General features: G+C 45.3%; 1 protein-coding gene across 4 annotated transcripts in view; it reads right to left on the bottom strand.

The window, feature by feature from the left end:
- The window catches only part of Ldlrad4 (low density lipoprotein receptor class A domain containing 4), a 311621-nt gene extending 290763 nt beyond the window's left edge, over positions 1 to 20858 (bottom strand). The window contains exon 1 of one of the 4 annotated variants that reach the window (XM_029547067.1): positions 20641 to 20858. The gene's annotated coding sequence lies outside the window, so the exon portion shown is untranslated. Of the gene's footprint in view, positions 1 to 7923; positions 8094 to 19811; positions 20019 to 20481; positions 20556 to 20640 lie in introns of those variants that run through there. The other 3 variants (XM_029547069.1, XM_029547066.1, XM_029547068.1) reach the window with 3 other exon arrangements.
- Positions 20859 to 21003: the final 145 nt, after the last annotated feature.

Below are 21003 nucleotides of genomic sequence, written 5' to 3'. Positions count from 1 at the left end.
CAAAACACTTAAAAAGATACACATCTAATTGTTTTCCACAATTTTTAAGAAACTGACTTTCGGTTCCACGCCCTGTACCAGGAATGTTCTCATTATAAAAACAGAAACATGAGATCTGTTTTTTTTTTTTTTAAGTTTTTTTTTTTTTTTTTTTTTTTTTTAGATCATCCTTAGCACTACATTTTGGGCATCTATTTTTAATGTTTATGTATATTTCCTCTCGGTCTGTCTTCTGGGTGTGCGGATTGGGGGTGAAGAGGTTATGATTGAAACCATATTCTCAGCAAAGGTAAGGACAGCTCAGTCTTTGTTCGTGCCTTCTCTGCTCCAAACCAAGACTGTCTCCTGAGTGCACAGACCAAGAAATCCCCTCGTCTGTGGTCACTTTTCTCCCGGGAAGCCTGGCTAGCGCTATGGTCTCGTATACGTGGGCTGGAAAACCCAGCAGTGGCTCGAACCGAGGCTCCTTAAAACTCGCCCTTTTCAGTCCCTCTTCCCCTTGTCCCTCTAAGTAGTTGATTTTCACAATCTCTGTGTTGATTTTTAAACCCAAGACAATACAATAAATAAACAAACTAACTAACTAACTAACTAACTCAGGAAATCACCTGTCATACCAGAACACAAGCACAGTGCACTTAGAAAGTGAGTCAGAAATCCAGGAAATAATCAAAGGTTTAGTCTGTTTTGAAAAGATAGGAAGACAACGATCTGTACACCTTAACCGTCTCCACTTTGAGCTTTTCCTGCCAACAGAGGATGACTATAGAAGAAGAAAAAAAAACCTCCATAGGTGATTTCTAGAACATTCATAAATCTAATTATATTTCATGGCTTTATGGATTTGCTCTAAATGCATAAACAATATTTAACTCGCCCATAATTGATAACAGAGATTTAAGTCTGAGAGAGTAGAAAAGGAAGGCAAGAGTCAGTCTAGAAAAGAATGGCTTCTCCTGACCTCTAGAAAGTAGTTTACTCTGAGGGGGAGAAATGGAAAATAAGAATTAAATGTAGGGACTGGGAGTGGAGCTCAGTGGGAGAGGGCTTCTTAGCGTGGATGAAGTCCCAAGTTCAATTCCAATCCCGGACGGAAAAATAATGTAAGTCTCAACCTAGCCCTAGGAAGCAGGGGTGAGAGCATTGAATGGCATGTCCCCAAGTCTGTCGCTGTCACCTCTGCCATTGTACTTTACCCCTTCCATTAGAACTTACTGTTTGCATTGAGGCCTGACCTACCCCACAGTGACAGAGGTGAGATAGCCTTGTACTCACCCCTGGCAGCCACCCAGGCATCAACAGACAGACAGGAGTCCATGAAGGGCTCTACCCAGCACCAGAGCTTCGCCAAGTCCTGGGAGTCTTGAGGACCTTCTCTGTGCTCCTACCAAGCAAGGGCTCCTAGCTCCCGTGCTCTCTTGTCCATGTAACCAGCAATACTGAATTGCTGCCGGACAACAGACAGGGCAGTGGTCTGTCTGCTCTCAAGGGCTTTCTAGGAAGAGGTAACCTCCAGCATTCCATAATAGGATGCCAGAGACAGGAAAAAGCACAGTTGAGAGGCCACCTCACCAAGGCAGGACACCTGACGGAAGTCCAGGGACAGGGATACATCAAGGTTTCAGGCAGAGAAACCACAGAGACCCTGGGATAGGAACAACTTGTAAGCAACTTTGAAAGGAGGCAGCCGGGCTCCCGGGTAGAGCACACACGGGGAGTACGCTGTGAAATCTGGATGTATTCAAAGACTGGACTTCAGAGGATTAGAGGTGTCCAATGTGGGGCCTGAACCACTGGGCAGGTGGAATTGCCAGTGATCAAAATGAAACAGTAAGAAACCAAAGGACAGCAGGGAGAAGACAAGGGGACATTAGAGAACACACAGGAACTCCATGGGACAATGATGGACAGGAGAGGGGTCAAAAGGAACCTCCACACGGCTTGAAGTGAGAATAATTTTTGTGTCTTCCTTCCATTCCCCACTACCTTCTTTCTTCCTTCCTTCCTTCCTTCCTTCCTTCCTTCCTTCCTTCCTTCCTTCCTTCCTTCCTTCCTTCCTTCCTTCTTCTGTGGTGCTGCAGGCCAGACTTCAGGCCTTGTTCATTTGTGGCAAGTGCATTACCTCTGAGCCACACCCCACTCCAGTCCATTTTTGTATACCCTGGCTGAGATACTTGGAAATGAAACTACCCAGCAAGCATCCAGAGGTAGGAGCTCTGAGCCTGAAAAATCAGGCTTATGTAAAACATAACCACTCCAAGTTACAACGAAAGGACTGATACCAACTGTGCTTCACAGGCAGGGTTCACTGGCGCCTGCCCTGCTGCCGTCGGAGACCCAATACCCAAAGGTCACTTTGCCTAGACAATGTTCTCCTAAATAACGCTCAAAGTGACAACCAGGTCCTTGAAGGAATATCCTTCTAGAAAGAAGGTGCTAAACCCTCCAGCCTGCTTTCAAGAGTAGTTCTTAAATTCTTTCCTGGCTTTAATGAGACATCCTTCTCTAGCACCTCCAGGAGCAAGAAGAAATGCCCCCTTGATGTCTTACCATATCCTAGCAACAGTAAACAAGAAAGTGAGCCTTGCGGATCACAGTTGCTGTCATGTCTTCCAATCACAGGCAGTATATTTGAAGGGTAGACAAAATAACAAGTTATCTATTAAGACAACCCATACCTAGCCTCTAAGCAGATGCAGAGTGTGTTTCATCTGCAGTGCCCTGCAGGGCAGACCCCTTCATCAGGGGAGTCTCCCCCACCCCTCTTTTTTTATTATAAGCCCTACAACAACTCTCTATAGGTAACTACGAGAAAAGCCCTCTGCCGAAGTTACTCAGTATGTATTGATCACACAAACTAATTACCAGCGATCAGAAAGTACTTCATTGGAGACAAGTAGGGTCTGACCCAAGGAAAACCAGCACACACGCCAGCCTCCGAACTTTATTATCAGCATGTGAGACAGGATGGAGTCTGCTGTCACCCTCCTGGCACTGAAGTCTTCAGCAGCAGCTTCGTGCAGTTGCAGGAGCGCATTCACCAGAGGAAACAACTCCTGGGGCTTCAGGGGAGAGAGCAGGGAACCGTGGCTGCAAAACAGCAATATGAGAGGCTTACGCTTGGAGCCCAGGAAGGGCCTTGGGATACTTGGCAACCGTAGTCAGTGAGGAAGAGAACATCATACACAGCAGGATGAGCAGGGACACAGCAGCAGCTAGCAGTGCAAACTCCTCCAGGCCTGGACCAGGGACCGGGGCCACACAGCAGGCAGCAGGGACAGAGAGCAGAAGCAGTTTTTGTCAAAAGGGGAGAAACAGAGCTGAAGGCAACTTGTATCTCCACAGCTGAACATGCTGTGCCCAGTCAGAAGCCAAAAATATGCTGGGAGACCGGGGTGGTCGGGGGAAGAAGCTAGACTGTGAACGGAAGTCAGTGGGAAGCAAACCCAAGAAGGGGGTGTTGCTGCCCAGCTCCCACTTCACAGCCAGCAACAGCAGGAACTCATGTTTGTCCGACGTTTTCTGAGGCCCTTTGAAGAGCTACCAACACCCCCAAAAAGCTCTTGCTTAATATGGAAAGGAAAGGGAAGTTCACTCAGTGGCCCTGACTCACACCTGCAGCAGGGATGTCTCTGTTCCTGATGGGCGTCCTGGAGAGGGCGCCTCTGTTCCTGATGGGCGTCCTGGAGAGGGCACCTCTGTTCCTGATGGGCGCCCTGGAGAGGGCGCCTCTGTTCCTGATGGGCGCCCTGGAGAGGGCGCCTCTGTTCCTGATGGGCGCCCTGGAGAGGGCGCCTCTGTTCCTGATGGGCGTCCTGGAGAGGGCGGCTCTGTTCCTGATGGGCGCCCTGGAGAGGGCGCCTCTGTTCCTGATGGGCGTTCTGGAGAGGGCTTCACAGTCTGGCTCCTTTGTTCACATTGGTTTAACCACATATACTTTCAAATCCAATTGCTGGTATTTTAACCCTCCTAGCCTCTCAAAATTGCATAAACTATGTGTCTGCTCTGCCACCAACTGCAGTTCCTCAGACTTGACGGCCCTCAGGACACAGCCTGTTGTGTAACTTAGACAGTAACAAGAGATTGCCTTCCAATATGGTTTTGCACATTAAAATAAAGTAAAAAATAAAAATTTAAAAAAAAAAAAACAAAACCCTGAATTCTACTCTCAGCTAAAAGGTACACTGTAGAAGGAATGAATCTATTAATTACACTTCTATGTACACTTCATGAATTATTTTGTTCCATAAAGCCAAGGAACACAAAATTAGATGTTGTCTGTGAAAAGCTTTTAAAAGTTACGAATGTTTTGCAAATAGAAAGTATTATTATTCCCCCATATGAAAGTGATCGATCTGGCTTCCTTGTGTGAACTGTATGGGGTATGAAATTTAATCATTTTAGAAAATGTGAACAAATAGAAAGTCTTAAACAACCATAGTTGTCATAGTCTCAGCTCATAGTGCCAATACAGAGGTATAGTCAAAGTAACTTTTACAGCAAATGTCCACTCCCAAAGGCTTGGTCTTCAGAGTGGCAGGACTGGAACACAGTGGGAAGTACACTTTGCATGTGGATGTCTTTAGGTCTTGGCAGGCTTTCCCTCAAAGGCAATGGTCGGAGCACATTTTCTTTTTGGCCTGCACTCTCTTCTTATGACATGATCCCTTTGCTCTACCACATGATCCCTTCCCATGATGTTCTGCTTCTCCACAAGGCCCCAAACCATTGAGACCAGAATGTCTAAAGCCCTGGGCCAAAATGATTCTTTTCTCTTTATGGACCAGTTATCTCACAGAGGTTTGCCACAGTCCAGAAAGCCGGCCAGCACAGTGGGTATACAACAGGTTTGGGGTTTTTTTTTTCATTCTTGATGTGGTTTTCGGGGTGGAGGGATTGGAAGAGCCAGAGCCACATCAGAGCCAGCCCTGTGTTTCTGTGGCCCTGCACCATGACACAATATGAACAATGGCCTGCCAGCCATGGTGAATGTTGACTGAACATATGCCCCTTGTCCTGGGTTAGTCTTCCAACAAAATTCCTCACCCTGTGGGCCTTTGAGAATTGGTCCATCCTTCACCTGTGGCATTTACCAACTATAAAACCTGAGCGGACCCCTCCACGCCTGGTCTATCCCAGAAAGACTTTGCCCCTTCAACATCCCCAATGCTAGACTGTCTCCCACCACACTTGTCTTGAGCATGAATACCCACAAGGGTCTCATTCTCTTGCATCTTCCCATGATGCATATTCCATGAAGCCAGTGAAAGAAACATCTCTCTATGCCCTGTGCACACTGAACATACGGACTGAATGTACCACCCTGCAATACCCCATTCTTACAAGCTAAAACAGGGTCAGTCCTCCAAGCACAGGTAAATAATCCTGATATTTTGATGACTATTTCTTTGGGTCAACAAAGCACTAGCCTTTCATGTTGTCTAAGCTGTGGTCACCTTGTGTCCCTCTAAACAAAACTTGGGAAAGGGGCCTTTTAGTGTCCGTGTGGCAAAACAATGAAACATGATTTTGAGTTGTTGGCACATAAAAGTTACAGACATAGGAGTTGGGGATGTAGCTCGGTGCTTATGCAGCTTGGTAGAGACCATGAGTTTGTTCTCCAGAACCTCAAAGGAAAAACGAAACTTAATAAATTTAAATAACTGGGGCTGGCTCAGCGGTTAAGAGCACTGACTACTCCTCCAAAGGTCCCAAGTTCAATTCCCAGCAACCACATGGTGGCTCACAACCATCTATAATGGGATCTGATGTCCTCTTCTGGTGTCTGAAGACAGCTACAGTGTAATCGTATATAATAAATAAATAAATCTTTAAAAATTAATAATAATTTGAATAATTTAAACTTCAACTCGTACATTTCAGGAGCCGTAAGCACTGACATTTGTCTATGATGCCCACATGAGACACCCACATACATTATCCTTTCCCTATATCAAGCCACATATTCCTGGCCTGTGCATTTAGTTCTATCTTACTGCACTTCCCCATTGCTGGCCTAATGACCTCCTAACGTAATAGTTCTCAACCTGTGTGGGTCACAACAGTTTGTGGATCTAATGACCTCTTCACAGAGGTCGCCTAACAGACACCCTGCATATCAGATATTTACTTTACAATTCATAACAGAAGCAAAGTTACAGTTAAGAAATAGCAACAAAAATAATTTTATGGTTGGGGGTCACCAGGACACGAGGAACTATATTAAAGGGTCGCAGCATTGGGAAGGTTAAGGACCACTGTCATAAAAGCTTTGGCTTTCAATACTATCACACTGGGGATTATACTTCAACATGTGAACAGGGTTGTGGGAAATAGTGATGAGAGACAGTCAGAGCACAACCTTTAGCCCCTCTTAAGGTCTCCCGAAACTATCCAAAGCCTCCCTTTCTCCTGTAGTGGGGCTGTCACCACAGTGTGCACATCTGTCTTCGTTTGGGGACAGTGATATTTGCACTCTTGGTACCTAGTGCTTGGACAGAATATGAGTTCTAGAAAAATAAGGGAAGAGGGCGAAAGAAAGATAGCCTGAGGAAGCACCCATGCACACCAGCTCTGGCCCTTGCTCTCATCCACGTGCAGTGCTTTTCTGAAACTAGACTTGATTATAAGCCGGTTCATGGAACTGACCCGAGTCGCCAGCTGCTTCTTATACCATATTCCATTTACTTCTTCGTCTCTCAGTCCCCAAAGACCGGGAATTGGGCCTCTGACCACATTCCAGTTCTGGGCGGGCACTTCACAAACACTTCATATCTGGCTTAATAGCTTCCATTTAGGAAGCAATGTGTATGTAATGAACCTCTCCCAACTGGTTGTACACGCCCTATCTTAGTTGGTCCTTCCAAAATATAAGAAATGGGCAAATGGTTATGCTGGAGAACCACAAAGTAAGGCACGGAGCCTAGAGACTCCCGAGAGTCATCAAACCTCCAAGCCCTTGCTTGCCCAAGCAGGACAAGAGCCCTAGGAGGATGGTCAGGAGGATGGTCAGAGGTGCAGCAGGTGAGGACAAAGCCCAGTGGTGGGACCTATGGGGACCCCAGGGACACAGATCTGCCTAATCCTCCACACGCACTGTGGGCAGCTACCCCAGGGCTTAATGCTCAACTCCCTGTGACAGTTCAGCTTCCTCAACAGATCAGGCAGAGGCAGCCTCATCCATCAAGACAGGGCTCTTCCTCAGTGATCGAAGTATACCCAGGTCTTTAAAAATGAGATACATACACTTTATTTTAGCAATTAAACAAGAAATTGCATTGCAGACCAAGTCACTGAGAGCTCTACTAAATAATTCCACCTGAGTTTACTTCTTGCCTTTATCAAAAACGAATAACACAATTTTTCTGCACTAAATATACTAATGCAAAGCTAATTATAACTACGGAGTTATAATTACTATTATAACTAGTTGGGGTTATGTTTACTAAGGCTATGACGAGACCCCATGACCAAAAGCAACTCAGGGAGGAAAGGGTTTATTTGGCTTTTGCTTCCACACCCATAGCCCATCACTGAAGGAAGTCAGGACAAGAACTCAAACAGGGAAGGAACCTGGGGGCAGGAACTGACGCAGAGGCCACAGAGGGGTGCTGCTTACTGGCTTGCTCCCTATGGCTTGCTGAGCCAACCCAGGATCACCAGCTTAAGACACCATCCACAATGGGCTGGGCCCTCCCCTATCAATCACTAAATAAGAAAATGCCCTGGAGCTGGATCTTAATTTAAAAAAAAAAAAAAAAAAAAACAACTATTTTTTCAGTTGAGGCTCCCGCCATTCAAATGACCCTAGCCTGTGTCAAGTTCACCTAAAACTAGCCAGAACACTGTATATGCGCAATAACATCCACACTGCCCAGTATCCATAAGAATGAGTATGTACCACAGGAAGGATTTGACACTCACCAAGCCTCCAGACACACAGAAGAACCCACCCTAAGGTCCAACGCTCAGGCAGATGGGGCAGAGTACCTCCGGGAGCAGCCAGTTGCTCTAGCTGTATTGCGATCTGTCCTTAGCATGTCTGTACTCCCTTGAACACTTCTGTGAAGGCTTCACATGAAACAGAAACTGCTTGCTTAGTCTTGTGGACCCTGCCCACTGTCTACCAGGCAGCAGGGCACACTGAGTCATGCCCCAGCACACACCCACAGAACAGATGACTGCTTTGCACTGAGCATGTGCCTAAGAAGATAGCTACATCACACTAATTGCAACCAGCCCTGGGATAGTGAGATCTTCTGGATGTCCTGTATCCTTCAGCTACTGAAACAGTCAGCCACTCTAGGTTCCAACCTCTCTATGAAGGCTGACTTTGATTAAGCAGACCCCACTCAAATGACTTTCATTTCTTTCAAGATTTAGGAGCAGTTTGGGGACAAGGCATTGCTGAGCATACAGGTCTGGAAGGGTTGAGGCCTTTGTCAAACACTTGAGTACAAGTATGAAGAACATGAGGTGTCTTGGCAGAGGACACAAACGTTGAATCCCGAGAAGCAAACATCAATGGGTACAGTCAAATGCATCTTAAGTCTATATCCTTGGAGGGAGACACAAGCACACTAGATCTATTGCTCTCAAAAAGTGGTCAAAGACAGTTGACTGTATAACGTACTGCATGGTTATACCAGCAGTCAGATGCTGAATCCATGTCCTCTCCTGGCTTTCATTTCTCTACCATGACTCCAAGTGCATGGAGAGAGAGAGAGAGAGAGAGAGAGAGAGAGAGAGAGTCTTATTGTTCACATAGGTACACGATAGATAGATAGATAGATAGATAGATAGATAGATAGATAGATAGATAGATCAGTTGGTTGATAGATAAGATAGATAACTAGATTGATAGGTGATAGATACATGATAGATTAATTAATAGATGATAGATACATAGATAATAGAAAGACTGATAGATGATTGATAGATAGATAGACAGATAGATACATACATAGATACATAGATAGATGAGAGATATATAATAGATAAATAGATGGACAAATATAAATTATTAGGCTGTTAATATGCCCTTAATCTATCTGAGTAAAATTAACTTCACATTTAAAACATCATTATATTTGCAATTAACAATTATAATAAGGTCTACACCCAGAGCTGATCCTGTGCCACAGTGTTCCATACCAAAATACCCTCAGGAGAGAACTGGTCTCCCAACAGTGCGGACACACCTGTGAGCACAGTAAGACCACCACTTCTGCTCAAATTCCTGGCCGAAGAAGGACCTGCCTAGAGCCATCAGGACACAGGAACCAAGGAACAGCTGGGGACAGGATCCTTCCGGTTTCTGTCTGGAGCTGACCCTGTGCTACAGCTCTCCATACCCAAATTCATCCTGGAGAGAACTGGTCTCCTAGGAATACTGACACACAGGTTCACAGGAGGGACATGCCACAGTCAGAGACAGCAAGACCATCTAATACCAGAGATAACCAGATGGTTAGAGGCAAGGGCAAGAACATAAACAACAGAAACCAAGGCTACTTGGTATCATCAGAACCCAATTCTCCCACCACAGCGAGCCCTGGATACTCCAACACACCAGAAAAGCAAGACTCTGATTTAAAATCACATCTCATGATGATGATAGAGGACATAAATAACTCCCTTAAAGAAATACAGAAGAACACAGGTAAACAGCTAGAAGCCCTTAAAGATGAACCACAAAAATCCCTTAAAAAATTACAGGAAAACACAACCAAACAGGTAAAAGAATTGAACAAAACCATACAGGATCTAAAAATGAAAATAGAAACAATAAAGAAATCACAAAGGAAGACAACTCTGGAGATAGAAAACATAGGAAAGAGATCAGGAGTCATAGATGCGAATATCACCAAGAGAACACAAAAGATAGAAGAGAGACTCTCAGGTACAGAAGACACCATAGAAAACACTAACAGAACAGTTAAAGAAAATGCAAAATGCTAAAAGCTCCTAACCCAAAACATTCAGGAAATCCAGGACACAATGAGAAGGATAATAGGTATAGAAGAAAGTAAAGATTCCCAACTTAAAGGGCCTGTAAATATCTTCAGCAAAATTATAGAAAAAAAAAGTCCCAAACTTAAGGAAGAGATGCCCATGAACACACAAGAAGCCTATAGAACTCCAAATAAGATGAGACCAGAAAAGAAATTCCTCCCATCAAATAATATTCAAAGCACCAAATGCACTAAACAAAGAATATTAAAAGCACTAAAAGAAAAAGGTCAAGTAACATATAAAGGCAGACCTATCAGAATTACACCAGACTTCTCACCAGAGACTATGAAAGCTAGAAGATCCTGGGCAGATGTCATACAGACCCTAAGAAAACACAAATGCCAGCCCAGGCTACTATATCCAGCAAAACTCTCAATCACCATAGATGGATAAAACAAAATATTCCATGACAAAACCAAATTTACACAATATCTTTCCACAAATCCAGCCCTACAAAGGATAACAGATGGAAAACACCAACACAAGGAGGGAAACTACACTCTAGAAAAAGCAAGAATCCTCTTTCAACAAACCCAAAAGAAAAAAGTCACACAAACATAAAAATAACATCAAAAATAACAGGAAGCAACAATCACTATTCTTTAATATCTCTTAACATCAATAGACTCAATTCCCCAATAAAGAGACATAGAATAACAGACTGGATATGTAATCAGGACCCAGGATTTCACTGCATACAGGAAACGTACCTCAGTGTCAAAGGCAGACACTACCTCAGAGGAAAGGGCTGGAAAACAATTTTCCAAGCAAATGGTCCAAAGCAACAAGCTGAAGTAGCCATTCTAATATCGAATAAAATCAACTTTCAACCAAAAGTGATTAAAAAGGATAAGAAAGGACACTTAATACTCATCAAAGGAAAAATGTACCAAGAAGAACTCTCAATTCTGAACATTTATGCTCCAAATGCACGGTCACCCACATTCCTAAAAGAAACTTTACTAAGGCTCAAAGCACACACTGCACCTCACACTATAATAGTGGGAAACTTCAACACCCCACTCTCATCAATAGACAGATCATGGAGACACAAACAGAGACACATTGAAACTAACACCAGTTATGACCAAATGGATTTAACAGATATCTATAGAACATTTCATCCTAAAAGAAAAAAGTATACCTCCTTCTCAGCACCTCATGGTACCTTCTCCAAAATTGACCACATAACTGGTCNCAAAACAGGCCTCAACAGATACAAGAAGAATGAAATAATCCCATGCACCCTATCAGATCACCACGGACTAAAGCTGATCTTTAATATCAACAAAACCAAGAGAGAGCCTGAATACACATGGAAGCTGAACAATACTCTACTCAATGAGAACTTGGTCAAGGAAGAAATAAAGAAAGAAATTAAAGACTTTTTAGAATTTAATGAAAACGGCCAGGCGTGGTGGCGCACACCTTTAATCCCAGCACTCGGGAGGCAGAGGCAGGCGGATTTCCAAGTTCGAGGCCAGCCTGGTCTACAAAGTGAGTTCCAGGACAGCCACGGCTATACAGAGAAACCCTGTCTTGAAAAAAAAAAAAAAAAAAGAATTTAATGAAAATGAAGGCATAACATACCCAAACTTATGAGACACAATGAAAGCAATGCTAAGAAGAAAACTCATAGCTCTGAGTGCCTCCAAAAAGAAACTGGAGAGAGCATATGCTAGCAGCTTAAAAGCACACCTGAAAGCTCTAGAACAAAAAGAAGAAAATATAGCCAAGAGGAGTAGACTGCAGGAAATAATCAAACTCAGGGCTGAAGTCAAGCAAGTAGAAACAAAAAGAACTATACAAAAAATAAATAAATAAATAAATAAATAAATAAATAAACCAAACCAGGAGCTGGTTCTTTGAGAAAATCAACAAGATAGGTAAACCCTTAGCCAGACTAACCAGAGGGCACAGAGACAGTATCCAAATTAACAAAATCAGAAATGAAAAAGGAGATATAACAACAGAAACTGAGGAGATACAAAAAAATCATCAGATCCTACTATAAAAGCCTATATTCAACAAAACTGGAAAATCGGGATGAAATGGACAATTTTCTAGACAGATACCAAATACCAAAGTTAAATCAGAATCAGATAAACCATCTATACAGTCCCATAACCCCTAAAGAAATAGAAGCAGTCATTAAAAGTCTCCCAACCAAAAAAAAAAAAAAAAATCCCAGGACCAAATGGGTTTAGTGCAGAATTCTATCAGACCTTCAAAGAAGACCTAATACCATTATTCTTCAAACTATTCCACAAAATAGAAACAGAAGGAACACTGCCCAATTCACTCTATGAAGCCACAATTATGCTGCGTATTCTCCCTTGGAGACGGAATGGTTTCTGTCTCATCAGGAACTTTTTACAATTTCCTTTTATAGAGGACTTTATAAGAGATTTTTTTTTCTATTTCTATCATGATTAATGTTCCAAATAGATTTTAAAAACTGGTTGAGTGCATATTACTTTTAGCTTCAGAAGATATTATGTATATTTAAGAGGCATTTAACTATTATAAATTATTTTGGTGACTTAAAAAATGTCAATACTGAGCTATATATTTTAAAATAAATTTTACTAGTAAAATTAAAAAATTTTTAAATCCCCCCAAAAATTATAATAAACAGTCAGTTTTCCACCTATAACTCAAATGATCTAAACCAAGATCTTTAACAGTAAGAACAAGGAATAGAAACATTAAGCTCGTATTATTTTACTAACAAGCATCCAAAGATGTTGGCACTGACGGTCGACATCAACATGGCACAGTCACCCTGTAGCGCCTGTATCTTTGGGGGTGTGAACTGCTCCACCCTTTCGGAGAACCAACTGGCCAACTTTTGGGAGATTGGAAAAAAGGTCTCATATTCATTGACTTTCCTTCAGAAAACCACTCAACACCTATATGTGGTACAGAGACGTTTAAGGCAGACGGAGTAGCTCACACCTATGATCCCAGCACTTGGGAGGTTGAGGCAGGAGGAGTTCCATGCATTTGAGCCCAACCTGGCCTACAATATTAAGTTCAAGGCTAGCCTGAGCTACTGAGATCCTATTTTTTTTAATAATTCTTCAGTAAAATATTATTTATAATGGAGAAGACTAGTATCCATCTCGGTGTCCTAACACAGTTCTTTAAAAATAACAACAGAACAAGAGAGGAGGGGCTAGAGGAGGGGCTCAGGAGTTAAGAGCAAATACTGCTCTGCAAAGGACCCAAGTTCAGTTTCCAACACCCAAGTGGGTTGGCTCACAACCTCCTGTCACTCCATCTTGAAGGAATTATCTATAACTTTCTTTTAGCCTCCAAGGGCACCTGCACACATAGGAACAGACACCCATATGCAATATTAATAATAATTTTCCAAAAATTCATATAGATGAATACTATAGACAATGCTCATAAAAATATAGAAATATTTTAGGATGATGTTTAAATCACATTTTTAAATGTTCCTGATTGAGTACAATATTTTGAAAGAAAATATTGATATATGATTTTTGCAATCGATCAATAAAACTCTCTATGTAAGTTTATACCAAGTTAATAAACGGAACAGAATCAACTAAACTGTTTATACTGGTCAACTCTAAAGATGGTAGAATGGTAGGCAATTTCAGTCAATTTTTTTTCCCTCTCTCTCTTTCTGTATTTTCTATTTTCAGGAGCAAATGAACAGAGAGGGAAAAATCTTATTTCTACCCAGATACTGACAGATTCAGCTACTCTAGGACAGGATCAAGTTCTAGGTACTCACAGTGTTACGGATATAAGGAAGACAGAGGCTAGACCAGAATAGTCACTGAGCGAGCTCTCTCCCCACCCGGAACCTTCCAGCTCAGCCTGTGGACCAACCCAACAGAAGCTCCAACATGCCATGCAATGAGTGGGTGCCACAGTGCGCATCGTATAGGAGTTGGCACACATTCCGTGCACCAGACCCAAGGAAACGCCTGCTGGATATTGACCTTAGAGCCCGCCTGTCCTTTGTTATCCCGTGGTCATGAGAATGCTTCCAAACACAGCAAGGGCTGTTCAGTCAGGTACAGTCAGGCCCAATTTGCTTAAGTATTTACAGGGTGTATACACATCTCTCTGTGTGTGGCTATTGATTGATGCCCTGTGGTGCCCAGTCCAGAATCTTCACTGCAAGTTTCTTCAAATGTAAGCCAAAGGGAAAAAGTATGGTACTCCATGATTCTTCTACATAAATAGACACTTCTACATAAACAGCCTCCCCTCAGCCCCACGTGCCCTTCTGTGAGCCTGTTTTATCCCTAAGTGGGCAGTCAAGTTCCTCCAGATCACTATGGAAAGAGGAAGGTACATAGTTTTGAAGGGTATGAAAAAGCACTGGCTAGGGGGACTATCCCTACCGGTCAAGGAACTGAAGATACAATGTAACAAACACAAAGCTGCTGCTTGCCCTTTTCCCAGAACTGAGGCTCTCTCCACAGCCCAGACAGCAGCAGAGAGCAGAATCAGAGCAAGGAGGCTACTAAGAAAACACAGAAATGGGGAAGCAGACAGGAGGACCCTGGGCATGCTAGCAATTGGAGAATCTCACTGCGATTGCCCTACCCAGAGCCCAACAGAGAAATGGCGAGACATCCCTTCTCAAACTCATACGGCCTCTGAGGACAAATGCACACCTGCCTGGGTAGCTCTTTTCCAAAGTGTCAAAGTCATGGATCTCTTAGCCCCGTGGCCTGAGCCGTTCAGGACTCTAGTGCTTTATTTACATGTTGATATGACATTGGGTAACTTTTTGACTTGGCGTCCATACAACTCAGCTGTGTCCGTCACAGAGCTGTTCTGGAGGTTATATTAGCTTATAGATAGACACACAGTACTTAAGAAGAGAACCCAGCAATGCCCATAAGTGAAATTCCTGCCATAACGATCTGACCAAGTGCCAAGGCCCATGCAGGTCTGACCAGGTTCAAGGAGCCCTTCAGAGAGCGGCCCTCTGGCTTTGGCCTTAGACAGTGAACTTTTACTACAGAAACGGCTGCCCTAACTCTGCGCACAGGTTACCAGTCCCCGGGGCATGGGCAATAAAAACAATACTGAGTTGTGCCTGTCCCAGCAACTGCCTATATCTGGAGAGAAGTAGCCGTCAAGCACACAGGAACCAGCACAGTTGGCAGGAAGCCTACATTCTGCAAACCCCAAGGGCAGGAAGTCCACACACACCAAAGGGTCCCCCACCACACCCTATGAGAAGGAAGGGCCAGCCAGAGGGGATGGGATGGGTTATTTCCTTTTCCGAGTAAGGCTTTGAAGAGTCGCTGCAGGGCAGTTAGAAACAGGGAGGCGAAGGGCATACACATGTTTCTCACACCCACCCGATTCCTGACCTTAATGTCATTTAATAAGCCAGGCCTAGAGTCCCCATCTGCAAGGAGAATTGCAAATCACTTGGCCGGGGCTCCGCAGATGAGGTGGCTTTGTAATATGAGCAGTGTGTCCACTAACTAGAGCAACCATTACACCTGTCACTCTGCCAGCTGAGCCGCCAAACTGCCATGGTGAAAGTACATTATGCCCAAGGAGTGCCACCCAGCCCCCTCCTGGCCCGCACACACTCAGCCACTGCACAGAGAACACCGCTGTAAACAGCGTGGAACTCCACTGTGGAAGACCTCAGGCTCTTAGCAGATACAAATGTATCCCTTTCCCGGGAGTAGGAAGGTGGATATGGACCAGAAGATCAAGATGGAGACAGAGGTGGGCAATCTAGTTAAAAAAAATATAAGGGAGGTGGGGAACAGATATTTGGTAAGTGGATTCCACCATAAAGCCCAAAATAAAAGTGAGAGACACACCCGTTTCACCTCTAAACCAGGTCCAGTCCTGCAGGCAGCAGGCAGAGGTCTTCTGTACAGTTGTACTTCCACCAGGCCCCCAAGTACACAGGCAGCTGGGCTGCTCAGTGGGTTTGCAGCACAAGCGTGTTGCAGACAGCAGTAATTTATTTATCCCTGTCATGGAACATTAACAATCTGTCTGGGGCTTGGCAAGCACCAACTTGCACTGTCATATAAACTGTCTGACAAACCTAAAAGTTCCATAAAGGCGTCTCTTTTCCCAGCAGACAACAAAACATCGTTCTTCTTTAAAAGTTGTCAACTTCTCTGTTTCTTTTTTTTTCTCTCTCTCTCTCTTTCTTTTCCAAAATCTAAGGAAGGGAGGGAGGAAGAGAGGGAGAGAGAGAGAGAGAGAGAGAGAGAGAGAGAACCAGCAATGAAAGAACTCATGCAGTCACATGTGATCTGCCGGCCACCTCAAGGACTTCACTGTTTTCCTATAGCAAGTAAGTAAATGAATGGGGCGGGGGTGATGTGGGGGTCAGCTGTGAGGCTACTGGGGTACTGAAGCAAATTCTGCAAAACAAAAATACAGTCATTAAAAATTAATAAAGGGTGTGGACATCCAGCCCCCACCTCGTTCCACTCATGGGAATTTGAGCCAGACATTCTGCGCCCTCATTAAGTGAATGCTGGCAGGCTGGCAGGGTTTTAGTGGGTTCTGGGAATGCCAATATATTAACCAGAAGACTTTTGCATACCCTTTAGAGTTTTTATTCTAGAAAAGTCAACCATTTGGCACAGTAGAGCCTTATTTTTGTCCAGGAAAGCTCTCAGCTGCCAATCAAGGAAGAAATTACAGCTACATCCTTCATAATTTCCAAGACCTAACTGGAAAACAAGCTTGGTGGAGAGAGAAGTCCTCAAAAAACAAAACAAAAAAAAAAGCCTAAAAAGGTCAAAGTACCATTTTTAGTGGAAATTCAAAGAAAAGCAAACTATCTTTAAATCACATGGATACGTAACAATACAAACATTATTCTCAGTCTTTCTGTAACAGAGGAAACCCAGTATTAATTGGAAATTTGAACCCTATATATCTACATCTGGGAACAGTTCAGGCAGTTGCTTATTTCCTCTTGTTGTCCAACATGAACACAAGCAGTACATACATGTACACGTGAGCACGTGCACACACACAACCCCCCCCTAGCAAAAGTGGCAGGTGCTGGGGTTATAAAATTCAAATAGTATACAGATTCCTATTCCTATTTGTGTAAGGTGAGATGTGTGTATGTGTGTTTATGTGTGTGTGTGTAAACATGTGTATACATATGCACACGCAGGCCAGAGATCAACATCAGGTCTTTTTTCAATCTCTCTCCACCGTATGTTTTGAGTCAGGGTCTCTCACTGAATCTAGAGTTCACTGATTCAGCCAGACTAGCTGGCTAACAAGTCCCAAGTATCTGCCCAACTCTGCACCTTCAGCACTGGCTTCCATATGGGTACCAGGGATGTTGACTCAGGTCCCTGTACTAGCACACCAAGCATCTTACTGACTGAGCCATCTTCCCAGGCCCCTCTTTTCTTATTTTAAAACTCTTGGTTCACTTCTTGTGTGCCCTCATAGTCCATAGGTCAAGATGTACTTCCCATCTAAGAGCCCATGTTGGTGGTAAGTAACTTTGACATCAGAGAAATAGTGCCTTCTGGGAGATTTTTCTACAAAAGGGAAAGCTGAAGAAGCAAGGAACAAGCATGCCAAGGAGAGATGAGGGGCACCAAGAAAAGAGAGAGGAAGGGAGGGACACTGCAAGTTTGCCACCATTAACATGTAACACATGTGTCCACATGAACAGCATTGAATATCTCTGATATTTTCCAGGTTAAAATGCTATGCTCCTTTCACCACCCTCCCTTTCTGAGCATTCCCTGTCAACTCTGACCCTAAAAGAGACACACATGCTTAGAGGCTCCATACACCCAAATTCAGAAGAAAGAAGAGGGAAAACATGACCAGGATTTCTATCAAGATCTAACCAGTCTATACACTTGCGGGTATTCCTCCCCAGAATCCTAGGACCTTTGGCTTTGTATGATAACAGGACAACCCAAGATACCACTATAAAGTGACTGACTTAATCTGGGAGACATGCACTGGGATCCAGAGTTTGGGGTCTTTCTTGCCAGCCAGTCAGCGCACCAAAGTCTTCCTTCCCTCTCTGCGCCCCTGCCAGGCTAGGAATCAACTCCAACAACCGGATTAAAAAAAAAAAAAAAAAAAAAAAAAAAACAGAAAGTGACCCATGAGCCACAGGACTTCTCTGCCAGGCTGTTAAGTCAAGCAAGACTACAGCACAGCCCCAAACTGTAAACACCTCTGCAGACAGGTCCCTGCTCTAAACATGCCTGGCAGGAGAACTATTCTTGGAACAGTCCGAAGTTGGGGGAAATGCTGGGGGCGTGAGAATAAACCTTTACCTGTGGATGTATATATTCTACTGGAGAGGAGTGGAGGAAAAAACTGTTGAACCTGAAATGATGTGCCAACAGATTGCCACAAAATCCCGTAAGAAGCAGCTGGCCCTGGCTGGACTCCACTGCAGGATCATGGTCATGAAAACCAAGCACCCAAGAGGATTCAAGAGATGGCCTTAAATACCTGCAGGCAAGAGTCTTTCCAACACAAATGCAAACTTACAGGAACTGGAGCCATAGACAAGGGCGGCGATCTCTTCCAGGGGTAAGAGCGGAACACTAAGAAACTAGAGAGGTTTTCCATTTTAACAAGAACGGTACCTACAATTCAGCAAATCTGTGATATTTACAGGTTCCAGCTCTATTAACTGTGTTCTATGTTCATCAAAAAAGTTAATCTGTTAAAGAATTAAGCTGTCACTGGGATGGCAGAAAACAAATATGAAAATTCATATACAGGTAATCTTCAGCCCCATTATAGTCCACGTCATGACTCAAGTTTGGTACTGTTTCTCTACTGAGCACGTATTCTGTATTCCAAAAAGAATGTGCAAAGGCAGGTTTACAATGCCAGTAAGCTGAATTTAAACCACAGAGAAAGACTGTAACTTCTTCCATACAAAATGAGGCCCTCACTCGGTGTGTGCTCACTTCATAGAGCCTTCCATGAAATCCAATACACTGTCCTGAAGGCCCAGGGTAGATACAGACAAGGGTAAGGTTTGGGGTCACCCAATAGAAACCAATAGAAAGAGCCATTCTAAGGTGGACCTGGCAGTGCTAGCCCAGCCCAGCCCCTTACTTTGATGCTAGGAAGGAAAGCCAGGGGTCTCAACATGCTAAGAAAGCCAGCTACCACTGAAAGCTACCTCTCCACTTCAGCACTCTACTCTGAAGATCCAGCAGGGTTCACCATCTCTTCTACCCTTCACACCCCACAATGCAGAGAAGGTCACTAATAAATATCACAGTCATAATCAACTCTAACTTTTTAGTGAGGAGTTCGGGAATGGCAAGATGGCAAAAATAATTAGAAAACAAAACAAAGGAAACAAACTCTGAGGAAAAGAAAAAGCCAATGAAAATAATCCGTTCTAGCTCATTAAGAGTCTCTGTGGAAAAACAAAACATGATGTTGACTGATGTAGCCACTGACACTCAGCAGTCACTCCCGTGCTGGGGCAGAAGCTAGGAAGTCCAGCTTGTTTTAACGAGTTTCTCACTGTCCTGACTGGCCAAGGAGATGCCTCTCCAGGTAACCCGGAACAGACGCGCCTGATACAGGCTCTTGGAATGACGCCCACCCACCATGCGTCCCTGTGGTCCTAAATCCTCTGCTCACTGAGACCCCTCCAATTTAAAAAAAGAAAAGAAAAGAAAAGAAAGAATGAAAGAAGAAAGAAAAAAGTTTAAAAACAAGCAAGCAAATGCTCTCTGTGACGCCGCAGTTAGTTAACGCACAGAGAGCCTGCTGTCTCCCCGCAGCGTACTCACAGGGCGCGCCCCCAGCAGTGCCCAGACGGCACACCGGGCAGGGGTCCCGGGAAACCTCCTTCAGTCTGTAGATCGCAGAGCCCACAACAAATGCAAATGCAGGGCCCTTCGGCTGGGTGCTCTTCGCTTCCTGTTTATTCCACCGTGAGGGTCAAAGAGAAATTCAACACACGCCTGCTTCCTCCCGGCCCGGAGACCCAGCCTAAGTGTAACAGCAGCCGCCCCAGACAATCGACTTTGCCAGCCAATGCCAGGAGCCCCGGGCAGCCCGCGGCCGACGTCAAAGCGCGGGGAGGGGGGGTGGGAAGGGGGAACCCGGGAGACGGTCTGAGGTCTGGGGAGCCTGGAGCCTGAGAGCCCGGGCGCAAGGTGCAGGGGGAGCCTGCAGTGCCGACTCGGGGCCGCTCCCGCGCCGCCTTCGTGCTGCTGACTTCCAGCCCCCCAAGACTGCCTTAGCTCGCACGCGGGCCTAGAAGTGTCACCGCTTGGGACAAGCACCCTTGAGCCCACCGGGGCGCTGAGTGCTGCAGGATGAAGCCGCTACAGTGGGACACTCTAGAGCACCGGGTCCCGGTTGGTGGGCAAGACTCCAGCCAGCCGACACTCCCTCGGAGGATGGGCAGGCGCCCGGGCAGCCCTCTGCGCCCACCCGCAACACAACCTCACAGACCTGCAGCGCGGGTCTCCCGGACGCGGGGACTGGGAGAGCACTCGCCGCCCGCGCAGTCTGGCGGGCATCCCGGCCCGTCCCCCGCCCCACCTCCCCCGCCCGCTCCAGCTCAGAGGTGAACTCCGGCCAGACGCCGAGATCGCGGCGGGCGGCACTCACCTGCCGCAGCCCCTGGATGGGCGAGCGGGACCGCCCACCGCGCAGTTCGGCCACCAGCCCTGTGGGCTGCGGGGGAGGGGCAGCGCTCCGGGTGGCTCGACACGGCGCGGCGTAGCTCTTTAAGAGGGACCTGCCACCGGGTTCTCGGAGCTCCCCGCCCCCCTTTCGCCTTCTCGGGACTTGCAGCCTGTCTGGCGGCCGCCACAGCTCCTCCCCGGCTCGCTGGGGATCCCCGCCGGCTGACGGGAGGGAGGGAGGGCGAGCGCCGGGGCTGTCGGGCTGGGGCCCCGCGTCCCGCCACCGCGACGAGGCCGGGTCTGTCTCAACTCAGCCTCGGCCGCTCCTCCCCCGGCTCTGCGGCGA

Source organism: Mus pahari, chromosome 15, assembly GCF_900095145.1.
Source record: "Mus pahari chromosome 15, PAHARI_EIJ_v1.1, whole genome shotgun sequence".
NCBI lineage: Eukaryota > Metazoa > Chordata > Mammalia > Rodentia > Muridae > Mus > Mus pahari.
Note: the sequence above shows the minus strand (reverse complement) of the source record. Positions and strands in the feature narration are given on the sequence as shown.